The 12,438-nt window shown below is 35.9% G+C and overlaps 1 long non-coding RNA gene across 1 annotated transcript in view; it reads right to left on the bottom strand.

The window, feature by feature from the left end:
- The window catches only part of LOC118446926 (uncharacterized), a 113,741-nt gene that overhangs the window by 14,325 nt on the left and 86,978 nt on the right, over positions 1 to 12,438 (bottom strand). The gene's annotated exons all lie outside the window — the stretch shown is intronic.

The raw sequence follows: 12,438 nt of genomic DNA, 5'->3' as shown, positions 1-12,438 counted from the left end.
TCAAACGAACGAACGCAAATTAATCGTGAACGACTGTTGGTTGGTTCTCTCGAATGAAAAGAGATACCACTGCTCTGACCGAGATAAATTACGGCGTCAGCGTCAACTACCCGTATATCAAAAGCTTTTCGGGTTAAGGCGAAAGAAGACCTCCCTCTTTTCCATCCCCATCCACGGCGGCAACATCTACCCTTAGCCTCAAACTTGCCGACGTCGTCTAAAGACGAAACGCAATTACCGGGGCATAATCATCGACTCATCTTGCCTCTTTCTCACCACTTCACCCTCTTTCACCGTTTTTCCTCGTTCGCGAAGAGGGGGTAGATATAGCCGAGGATTTTTAGATTCCCATTTTTATCCAACATCGTCGGAAAGCGACGTCAAAGCATCGCCCCTATTTACTCTCTTCGTCCTGCGAGTTCATGGTTGATCGATCTAATTGGGAACCAGATAAGTCGCGGGTCTCACTTATCTTTGACGAAGGATCATTCCTGCGAAATCAAAGACTCAAAGTAGTCTCGCCTTTTGCATTGTCTTAAAACTTTTTCTTCATGAAGTATTTTCCTTCATTTAAATTTATTCGATTCTATGAGTAAGATTGCATGAATGCATTGATTTCCTTTAAAAATTTTTATCAAAATTTTATCGTATAATATAGAATAGATTTTCTTTAAATATATAATAATAAATAAATATTCAGTTAAATGAAGTGTGATCGATGATTGCTTCTTAGACAAATGCTAGAGAAATAAATGTAATATATCCTAAACGTTATGATAAATGATCTATCATCTTAATTATTTTTGAATTTGATTTATTTATTTAAGAATTATATTTATTACGATATTATTTATTTTAAGAATTTCTATTTCTACGCTCGATAGTTCAAAGTGATTCACGCGTTAAGAGAAAAAAGAATGATTGTTCTACGCTATGTGTTAACTCTGTTCTATGGAAAGGCAATGTCCGACCACGAGGACGAAGAAGCAAGAGACAATAATTGGTTCGTCCACTCAGCAGCGAGGCCACTCCGACCAATGAATGTATTCGTCGAGATTACGCGAAATGGTTGTAAATGCCAGGAGAGCTTCGGCTCGAGCGAAAGGTGGAAAGGGGGTGGTTGAAACCCCCTTCCTACCCCTACTACTCCTACCCCCTTCCCACCAACCGAACCCACCCACTAAGAATGGACCACTATCTCGCAACTGCAGTTACAACTGCACAAAGGTTAATGCATACCATTGTTGCCAGTCTGGCAGAACTAGTGCGCTTTCGACCTCGGACCAGTATGTAGAGAAAGAGAGATAGATGATGGTGCAGAGAGAAAGTGAGTGAAAGAGAGAGAGAAAGAGAGATAGATACGCATTCACACGAGTGACTACCAACACACTCTCACTACCTATCCCTGCCTGGGAACGCTGATGTACCTACGTAATGGTTTCTCCGCTATTTTCGAATTACTTTCCGATTTTAATGTTCGATGATGACGTGGCCCTGCTCATACGAACATTGGTCTATCATTTTTTAAAGAATCGATAGCAAGCAACCGAATAAAAAAGACTAACATGACCTCATAATATTAGAATATCTGAGTTATTGTAGCGTGTGTAAAAAGAAAATCGATTTCATCGATAATGCAAACTAGTTATTCGAGCAACAAGATCCTTACAATAACGATGAAGTATATATCTATTTATTTTGAAGGTAATACGAGTAAAGAAAATAATAATCTTTGTTGTTGTAATATGCGAAATCTTATTAAAGCATACTTGTTTATTCATTATTTATTCTTGAGTATTCTTGTTTAATCTTGTTTATTCATTACTTATTGACGTTAAGAGTTTTGATTTGGAAAATAATTTAAAAGTAGGAATTAATTAATATAAATATTTCTAATATCAAGTTAATACAATCGATTAAATAAATAGATGCATCGATTTATCAAAACAAAACTTTACGAAGAACGGAATTATCTCTAGCGATCAATGGAAAATAACCGTGCAATGGTTGGATAATAGCGTCCTATAGAATACAGATACTCCGTTGAAACGACGGCGAGTGATAAAGCGAAATGAAGCTCATCATGCGAATGGATGTTGTTGCACCATCATCGACTTTACCACCTGGACGAGGGTATCGAAATCAGTACTGATCAAAGCAATCGCAACGTGCATATCGGCCTCGAACGTAGAACGAAAAGGGCTTTGTGTCGAATCCGTTGGTACATATCGCTTTAGAGGACTCGAGGAGGACCTAGTCTACCGTGAAGGGTTACGAAGGAAGTAATATAAAAAAATAGGGGGAAAATGAGAAGAGGAGGAAGAGAAGAAGGAAAGGAAAGGAAAGGAAGGGATCACGAAGGGGGAACGATGCTGCCGGAAAAGACTGAGTCGATTTTAATTTAAACGAAGGACAAATTAAAAGGCATCAATTCCGAGGGCGCAGCATAGGCCCGAAGATTAACAGTGGCTTCTTCGAGAATCGTTGAATGTGTCGAGAAAGATGAGAGGATCTTTCGATAAACTCGAATATCCAATTTTTCATCCCTTTTTGACATCATAGAATTTAACGATGTATTCTCCCTATTAATTTTACCACTTTTTCATCTTCAATCATGCTCGATATATATATATATACACCTATATTCTTGGTACATATGTATATACAATCAGAGATGTATATAGCATAAACCGTGCCTAGGGCAAGCGCGGAAGTGCATCCCTCTTCTTATCATGCATATCATTCTAATTCCATACAAAACAAAATATACTAATCCTTTCGCCTCTTTTATCCTTATTAGCGCTTAGGTCACGTGACTTAATTGCCTTACTCTAGAGATAAACCTATGATATATATATATATATATATATATATATATATATATATATATATTTTGTCAAGATAATCGTAAACTTAATCTTTTATGACGTATTATATACTGATCATCGAATATAACTCGTAAACATCGTTAACAGTAAAACATACCAAAGATAAAAAGATTTTCTTTGAAATATTGAAAAACAAAGTTTCCATCGTAATTACCATTCTTTTCGGTCCTACCAAGAACCGGGAAGCCGGTTACGCTCTTGTTAAAAGCAAATGTATCTACAAGTTTCGCTTTTCTCCCCTTTTACGATCGATACGCGATTGATTCTTGCATCAAGTTCAAACTTTTCCTCGTAATCGCCAATTATGCTTTGTACAGCGCGACAATAGTTGTTGAGAGAGTTTCCATGGGAAAGAGAAAGAAAGGAAAAGAGAGAAGGAAATCTCTTCTTGCAAAAACCATTCCCTCTCACCCTCTTTCTCATTTTTTTTTTCTTTTTCTTTTCCTCGACTCTTACATCGCAACGATACAAATCTCGATCGAGCAACGAGTTTAAAGTTCAAAATCGAAGGTGGCACGCGGTCCTTCGCAATTGGACAACTGGTATTTTCCTGTTCTTGAGGGATAACAGGTTGAAAGTTTCGATGGCTTTCGAGAAAAAAAAAAGTGAAAGAGTGAAAGAACGATCCAATACTAATTTAGATTCGCGACCGTCGTCGGTTGCCACAGCCAGATAGCATTGTAAGCTCGTCGCCAGACATACTAGGGTTCTCGAATAACATAATTACCTGACCTATTATATCCGTTTTCTTGGCTAACAGCCTGTTGCAATAGATCGTCGATGAGGGAGAGTAAAATGGAAAGGGTATGAGAGAGAGAGAGAGGAAAAGGTAAAATGAATATTGCTAAGGTAAAAAGAGATGTCACGAAGTTTATATCGTGAAGTGGAATGCAAAGAAAAGTTGCCGATATTGATTACTCGTTAGAGTAAAAAAAAAAAAAGAAAAAAGATTGAAAGGGAAAGACGAAGAAGAAGAAAAAGAAAATGAGTAAAAAGATGCAAAAAGGAAAAATACTTTAAGTGTACTTTTTTCCACGAATACTTCATAAATAACCGATTTAATTTTTGTTAAAGTGCCAATTTTAATAATCGATGTTTTTCGATTTCGTTCAATTAATTTTTGCAACGAATGAATAGTAATCATGAACGTATTATGCGTACGATAGAAATTAAGGAATAATTGGAGAAAACAATCGAGTCGATCGTGACTAATGGTCGATTGATTCCATTTTTTTTCTCTTTTCTTCATTTTGAAAATTATAAGATCGAAAAAAAGGCATGGTCAAATAAAAAAAAAAAAAAAAAATGAAAGAAAAGAAATCTTTCTTTTATTCGCCTCGAACAATCTTAACGTCGGCTCATTAATTGGTTCATAAGAAAGGCAGATTGTATAAAAGTTATTCACACGTTACCTCGGCAACGAGGTCTATAGAAAAAGAGAACTCGGTGGTATGCCGTGTGAAGCCCACCGTCAAGGATTCAAGTAGAGCTAATTTCCGGTAAAGAGGTTAAGCTTCCAGTCCTCTTCAAGTTGTGTTATAAGTCCAGCTCGTATAAGCATTACTTCCATGTTTAAAGAGGGTTACGTTGAGAATCGGGCCGACTATCATACTCTTCTAAACTACCAACAACGATTCTTTCGTAAATTTTACGCGCGCGAAACTTTTGATACACTTTAATACTACCGTTCGTTGCTCTTCGTTGTTTCACGTTGACCTCGTTTTAAAATATTTATCGCATATCCTTCAAAAATGGAAATATATTCTATTGAAATGGAAAAAGGATTTGTATGTTTATGCATTTCTAATGCGTATATTTCTTAAATGGTCCATATGCAATAAACGTTAGAACAAAAAGTGTAAAATTGTGAGACACGAAAAGAAAGAAAGACATAAAAGAAAAGGATTAAAAGGAAAAAGGTAATAAGGTTTCATAAAGTAATCTTTTTATAAGAAAGGCAATGTCAGAATTAACGTCACAACACGAAAATTACAATTTCGTGAGCTACCATTTCAAGAGCTATTCTCTTCTCTCTCAAAGCTTGAGATAATATAACAGCTTTGTAAGATCGCTATGCTTGGCATTTACGTTTCTAAAGGTATGTCTCATTGTTCGTTACACGCTCTATGAATATTCAGAAAGACCAATGATAGAGACGGAGACACATACGAATACGTTACGTATGAAATACATATGTATGTAAATATCTACATGCGCATACGTTCACGTATATTTTCTCGCGATGACAGAAAATAAATTAACGAGATCGATCAATAAATTTTGTTCTAGCTCGCTCACATGTTTTAAACGATCCGATACAAATTTATTTAACTTATCGTTTATAATGCCTTTGATAAAGAGGCACGTGTTTTCGAACTTAGGAAAAGAAATTTACTAAAACTTTATGATAATCTACACCTTTGATAATCTATTTGAAATAATAACAAATTCAACGAAGTGGTATAGAAAAATAATAATTCAAATATTTATGAAAAATAGGATAATTAATTTCTCGTCTCGTATGTTGACATCTAGCAAATCATTTGTAAATATTAAAAAGTACAATGAGTTTTATTAATTTTTGTTTAGAAAATATATCGGGAAAAGTTTTAATTTCATTCTGATAATGGGAAAAAAGAAATTGGGGGAAAAAAGCGTACTTAAATGATCATTAAAAAGATAGCTCGTTTATGTTTAATTCGAAACTTGACACTAGATCTTATACATTAATTTGATAAATAAAAAGAAAAAAAAAATAAATAAAAAAAATATAAATTAATTCCTAGTGTCTTTGATAAAAAGAAAATCACGAAGGTTACGAGATTAATCCGAGAATGATAAGAGAAAATCTCGCAATGAGATAAATAATCGTTTCGACTCGAAACGATGAACCGTATTATTATTTTTGTTGTTGTTGTTTGTCAACAACATTGTTCGTTAAATTTATAATTTTGCAATGCTTTGAAAATAGATTGAAGATTAATAACAATAATTTCAGTTATGAATTCTATCAGAAAAAGATTCGAATGAAAAAATTAAGAATTAATTAAAATATTATCGAGAGAGGATCACGTGCGAATCGTGGACATGATGCTTAAGATGATTCTTGTTGAAGAGAAAGAGTATTTCTAAAAGAAATTTTATAAAGGTAAGAACGAGAGCACGATACTGTGTTATTGGCTAATTTTGTCGTTATGAGGTTGGTAACATCGACAATTTGCCCCGAGATTGGATAATAGACATCAAGAGTTAGGAAGAAAGGTGCATGAAAGAGAGAGAGAGAGAGAGAGAGAGAGAGAGAAAGTGAGAGAGTATGAACGAGCGAATTTATTGAAGGATAATATGAAAGAACGATAGTTTCGTGATAATTTTTTACTTACACGCTAAATACGATTAACAAAAATAAATAAATTATTTGCGATACAAAATGTGAAAATTATAATTTCGTCAATATTGATTTTTCGATTCAGTTTAATTTTTACTCGACTCGCAGAGTATTACGTGCCCTTTCATTTCTGAATCATTTCTTTTTTTCTTTTTTAACATTCTGACATATTTGTAAGCAAATCAAGGACTTCCTTAAGAAAAGAAAAGTAAAAAATGAAACAAACAAATATTCAATAAATAACGACAATTAAATTCGTCAAATATAAGCTTGAACAAAGCTAATGAGATAGAGACAGATAGATAGGTAGAGGGAGATAGAGAGGGGTGGGGAGAAGATAGAGAGAGAATTACGAGAATTTCCCAATCGCAATCCCTCATTTTCGTGCAAATTAAGCTAAGCTGAAGGAACAGCCGACACATGTGAATGTCAGAACAGGTGAAACGGACAAAACTGGTCGCTAATTATTTCCAAATTAACGGCACATTAGTCTTGCATACCTTCTCAGTTCCCCCACTACTTTGCGTTCCAACGGTGCGGTGGTAGTTTCTGCGATATTCTCGAGCGTGGATTAACACGGACACGGGATTAACGGAGATAGAAATTAAACTTTAGACTTCCGCGCTTGCTAAATGGCGCGGACCTCTACCTACCTCGCTCATCATCGCCACCACCATCGTCGTGCTTAACGATGGTTGAATAATCGGCGTTTCGTCCATAATTGTCCGTCAATTTCCTTTTATTTCTATTGTTCACAGAATAATTCGATTTTCGCCATTGATCATGTTATTTCTATTACAATACCGTACAATTTTTGTTACATTATTCATACTCAGGATGCATTTGTATTTATATCTATATTACGATTTTGATATCTCATTCGTTATAATATTTAATCTAGCGATAATACTTTACGATTGGATCTAAACGTGAATTAATCCGATTCGCATAACTACATTCGTAGGAAAGTCGAACTTGTAGGTTACCCTTCGTAAATTGGCGAAGTACCTGGGCGAATGGAAACGAATGAGAAAGCACGCTTTTCTAGGAAGCGTGTGCAATAACGAATACTGTAAGATAAGAGGATTACGGGAGATAGAATGGCAGGCATTGCAATGTCGAGGCCTTGATGCTTTAACCATTAATTCGAGGTGGATTAATTAAAACAGTTCGCAAGGCCAAAGTATGAGATCAAGGGAAGGGGAATGAAAGAGAGAAAGAGAATCATACGTACAGAAGAATTCTCTTGCTGGTTGTTACTATTACTGCGAGACAGACAATAACGAAAGTAATATTTCGTCAACGACAATACGATGCGAGTATTCCTTCTCTCTCTCTCTCCCTCTCCCTCTCTCTCTCTCTCTCTCTCGCTCTTTCTCGTTCTATATATATATATATATATATATCTATTCATCTATCTCTATCTTTCTCGCTTACAAGTATGTATATCTACTTGCAGGGATGCATGTATATGTATATCTGCATATACATATCCACACTTAAACGCGTGTTAAGCCGGCTGGCAGACGTTACAAGGGCTACTTTACCCTCCGCCTAATGAAATTCTCCGCTGAAATTATTTCCAAGCTTGGAGGCGAAATAACGAAGAGGCTCAGCGTCGAAAGTACCGAGAAAGGGATCGTAGAGAAAGCCAAAGAGAAACGAGAGATAGAAAAAGAAGAGAAACTTTAACCGATGAAGAAGAGTTGCTTCTCGAGTTTTTTCTTATTGTTGAAAACAACGATTTTAAGATCATTATTAAATACAAATTATGGGATCTAAGTTAACGATCAGACGAGACATAGTTTCAATTCATAGGATTTTAACTTTTCTCTTTTTCTCTCCTTTCATTTTTATTGTTTTTTCTTTTCTCTGTTTTTTTTTCTTTTTTTTTTTTCAAATTATTGTTCAAATTATTTTTCATTTCATTTTAACATTTAGATCTCTTAAAAAGTATAGATCATTGCAAAAGTCGAAACAATTGTAACATATTAAGTTCAGGTCTATATACTTTTTATAGATCAAATATATATTTTTTATTGATCAATTAAATTATCATTGTCAATGTATTTTTCAATATGATTGGATCTTCTCCATAGGGAAGATTTTTCACTTTAAAATGATTTTCTTACGTTTATAAGTATTCCATGGGATAAAAAACGTTTCCTTTCTTATCTAATCGATTACAAAAAAAAGAAAAATCTTTCAAGCTTATATTCTCTTCGATAATTTCCAAAGGAATTAAGAATCAAACGATTTTTTTTTATAATGACCACCGTGATATAACGGAACCCATTATTATCATCGAATCTTTTTATTCTTTGCCAACTTAGATCGTTTGCATGATAAAAGTAGAAAAAGAAGAAAAAGAACTCTTATTACACGCGAGTAAACTCGCGTATCTTCCACAGATTCAACGACACTTCACAAAATCGTCGACCCTTTCTTTTTCTCTCTCTCTCTCTCTCTCTCTCCCACTTCCATTCTCTCCTCCTTGACGCGGAAACGTAAATTAAAAATGCTCCGGCGCGGTTAACGAGCGTGCGACAAAGCAGGGGCGGCAACGTCGAAACGCCGCGTGCAAAGAGAAATGAGAGACGGCAGCTCTGACGAAAATTAATATCACCCTCGTACCACCGGCAGTAGCACCACTAACAGCACCCTTCTCTACCCTTTCATTCTTCATTCCTTCCTTCCTTCCTTCCTTCCTTCCTTCCTTCCTTCCTTCCTTCCTTCCTTCCTGCCTTTCTTTCTTTCTTTCTTTCTTTCTTTCTTTCTTTCTTTTCTGTCCTCACACGAATCTCTTTTTTCCTGAAACCTGTACGAGGAGAGAGAAAGAAAGGAAGAAAGAAAGAAAGAAAGAAAGAAAGAAAGAATGAGAAAGATCTATTCCGAGTGGAAAAATTGTAGGCAAGTACCGCGAGCACCCTTGTAACGATGTTAAATGTGTAAATTCATACGTATGTCGTTTTTACTGGCCACTGTCCAGTTAAAATTTTGACCGTCTGCTGTTCTTATATAGAACGAGGACGACGTTGATATAAATCGTTGAAAAATTTTCATCATGGAAAAGAAGTTCCTTCGAAAATATTACGGAACAATGAGATGACACTGTGATTCGTACGCGTTTTACCAATGATATTCATTTCTACTTCGTTTTCGACGAAGAGACGAGAGAGAGTTTGGTGATAGAAAGAGAGAAAGAGAAAGAGATAGATACATAGATAGATAGAGAAAGAGAGAGAGAGAGAAAGGGAAAGGAGGTCAGCTTGGTCTAACATTTCTAGTTGACAAGCGGCGTTAATTTCTCGGTTGCCGTGAGAATTAGCGACGCGCTAAAGTTCAAACTTCAAAGCGCATACGGTTACCTCTCTTCTCGCGTCTGTGGTCAAACAAAAATAGCTGAATCGTCGTTTTCCACCGAGAGATCCCCTGACCGCTTTAAACGAGAAAACGTGTAATCTTCTTGCCTTTGGCTATAATAGAAATAGACGGAGTCCCTATCTTATCTCTATCAAAAATTAGTTTTATAATGGGAATAAAAGGAGGGGAAAAAATCGATGAAACTAACATATCGTTGCAAGATAATTATTAATATTTCGAGGACAAATCTTTTCGACAAAGTACAATTACATTTTGTAATTTTAAATACACCTGACGATAATAATTTTCTATTTTTTTTTTTTTTTGAAAGTAACAAAAAAGAAAAAAAAGAAAAAGACACACACACACACACACACACACAGCAACGGAGAAATGTTATCATTTAGGTTTTAAGAATAAAATTCAAGAACGATTATATTTAATAACATCGTTGTCCAAAGAAGTTCATTAGATTTTTAATTCCTTTGCGATAGTCGAAAAGTACCGCCCGCGCCGTCGACGGCTCATATAATAATTACACACATACTCACAGTCTTAATTACGACGTTTCAACGGCATGGTTGAATGATTTGCCAACGCGAGAGAATTTAATTACAGGTCGGACCAAACACGCTGTAAAGTCGGAAATGTGCGCCGCAGGAGTTTGCGTAGAGAGTTGCGAAACCGTGAAAGAGTTCGAGTGTGAAAAGGTATAAGCACAGCACAACGATTTAACGACTGATCCTTTGCCAATCTTTTCAAGTTTTAAACAAAACAAGAAACTATTTTGCACGAACGTTCATCGTCTAGCTGCGATATAAAATCAAAGGTATACGTATGTTTTTTTTTTTTTTCTTTTTTCCTTTTTTTAATCGTCCTCTATAAAAGCAGAATTTCTTTAAGCACAAAAGTTAAAGAAAAATGTTAAATATAAAAAGGATTAACGAGAGGGAATAAATAGAAAATGCAATGGAACAACATGCTGTGGAAAAAGTAATTGAAATGGATATACAGAGGAATAGAAGTCTGACGAAAGTGACCAAGCATGGATGGACTAACTGGTAAGAGAGATAGAGTAAGCGAGAAGGAGAGAGAAAGAGACAGAGACAGAGACTGAGAGAGAGAGAGAGAGAGAGAGAGAGAGAGAGAGAGAGGGAGAGAGAGAGAGAGAGAAGAATAGAAGGAGGATGAGAAAATGGAGATAGGAACCTGTGCAACCGCGCGGTCTGTACAATGTCGATGAAGTAAAACGTAGCCGAGGTAATTGGTGCACCTTTCAAATGTAAATGCGGTTCGTTAGGGGGTCGCCACCAGCGATGCAACGTCGACGGTTACGCTGATGGGTGAGAGGAGTGGTGTCAAGGGGTGTGGATAGAAGGACGAAGCTCGTCCGCTTGGAAATGTTCTCTGGTCGTGGTCTGTCACGACTCTGCTCGTTGTTACAGTCGCTTCCTGCTTCGTAACGGCCACCGTGCATAAACGAGATAGAGAGAAAGAGACTACATTGGTCAGAGATGCAAAACGTTGCCTTCTATTATCATGATAATACTCAAAAATTTTTTTCTATTTCACGCTTAGAAACTCGACGATTGACCGAACCGAGTTAGAATAATTCGTTGGGAAAAATAGCTATAGAGAAAGAAAGAGAGAGAGAAAGAGAGAGAGAAAGAGAGAGAGAGAGAGAGAGAGAGACCTAAAAACGATCTGTACAAAACGATGGCTTCGTTAAGGCTTCTCCTATATTTCCTCGCCAAACTACCTTCTTTTTCTTATCGTCACGTTTATGAAATATTCAGGATTATCAATTTTCTCCGTAATATCATTAATCCTTCGAATTATTAAATAATTTAATTAACATGATCATTCTCGGTTACGTATTGATTCGTTTGTACGATATTGTAAATTATTAATTGTTCATTGTACAGGCCTATTTATCGGTAAATAGTGTATACAAGTATGAATCCATCAACGATTTGATAGATATTCCAATATTTACATACATATGTACTAGTAATTGAAAGACGAAACATTAGAAATAATTCACTTGATCGTATATTTTCTATTAGAAAAAACAAAGAATTTAGATCGCTGGATTAACACTATCTTGATTTTCATTATATTTTCTATTTGATTTTGATTATATTTGCAATGATTTTCTACGATTTAAATTTATGAAACTTTAAACCTAATAAATATTCTCTAAGATGATTTGATACATGTCAAAGAGCAAACGAAGTAACGGGATGTATGCATTTGATGTCTTCTAATCGGTCGTCTCAAACTCTGCACGCTATTGAAACAAGTCTTCGTAGAGATTTCCCGCATCGCAAAGCGATGCGTTTTCATGCAATTATAGCTTTCCCTTAGGAGCTTGTGAACGCTCTTGAGCTTGCAAGAGAAGCCTCGGCTTTATCTTGGTTACGAAGTTTCCCACAGTTGCTTTAGATACCTACCTGACGCCGAGCAAAGTCATCGTCGTCGTCGTCGTCGTCGTCGTCGTCATCATCATTCTCGTCTCTGAACCAATAGAACTATTGCGTTAGATGAACCTAGCGCTTCCACAACTGAATCCCTCGAAGGTTAACGGATATTGTATGGGGATATGTTTATATCTAGCGAATTCCTCTCACGGCAGCACATCAAGAATTGACATTAAATACTCCAGTAATTATCAGCTTGTTGGCGAACCGCAATTGCATCGCCCTTACAAGATCAAATCAGACAGCTGTATCTCTAATATAGTTCTATGATTCATCATTTAAAGGATAAAACGAAGAATTGAATTTGTCAATGGCCATTACT

The sequence above is a fragment of the Vespa mandarinia genome, chromosome 3 (assembly GCF_050613455.1).
Source record: "Vespa mandarinia isolate Hongniang chromosome 3, ASM5061345v1, whole genome shotgun sequence".
Classification (NCBI taxonomy): Eukaryota; Metazoa; Arthropoda; class Insecta; order Hymenoptera; family Vespidae; genus Vespa; species Vespa mandarinia.
The sequence above is the reverse complement of the archived record's forward strand: the minus strand, read 5'-3'. Positions and strand labels throughout refer to the sequence as shown.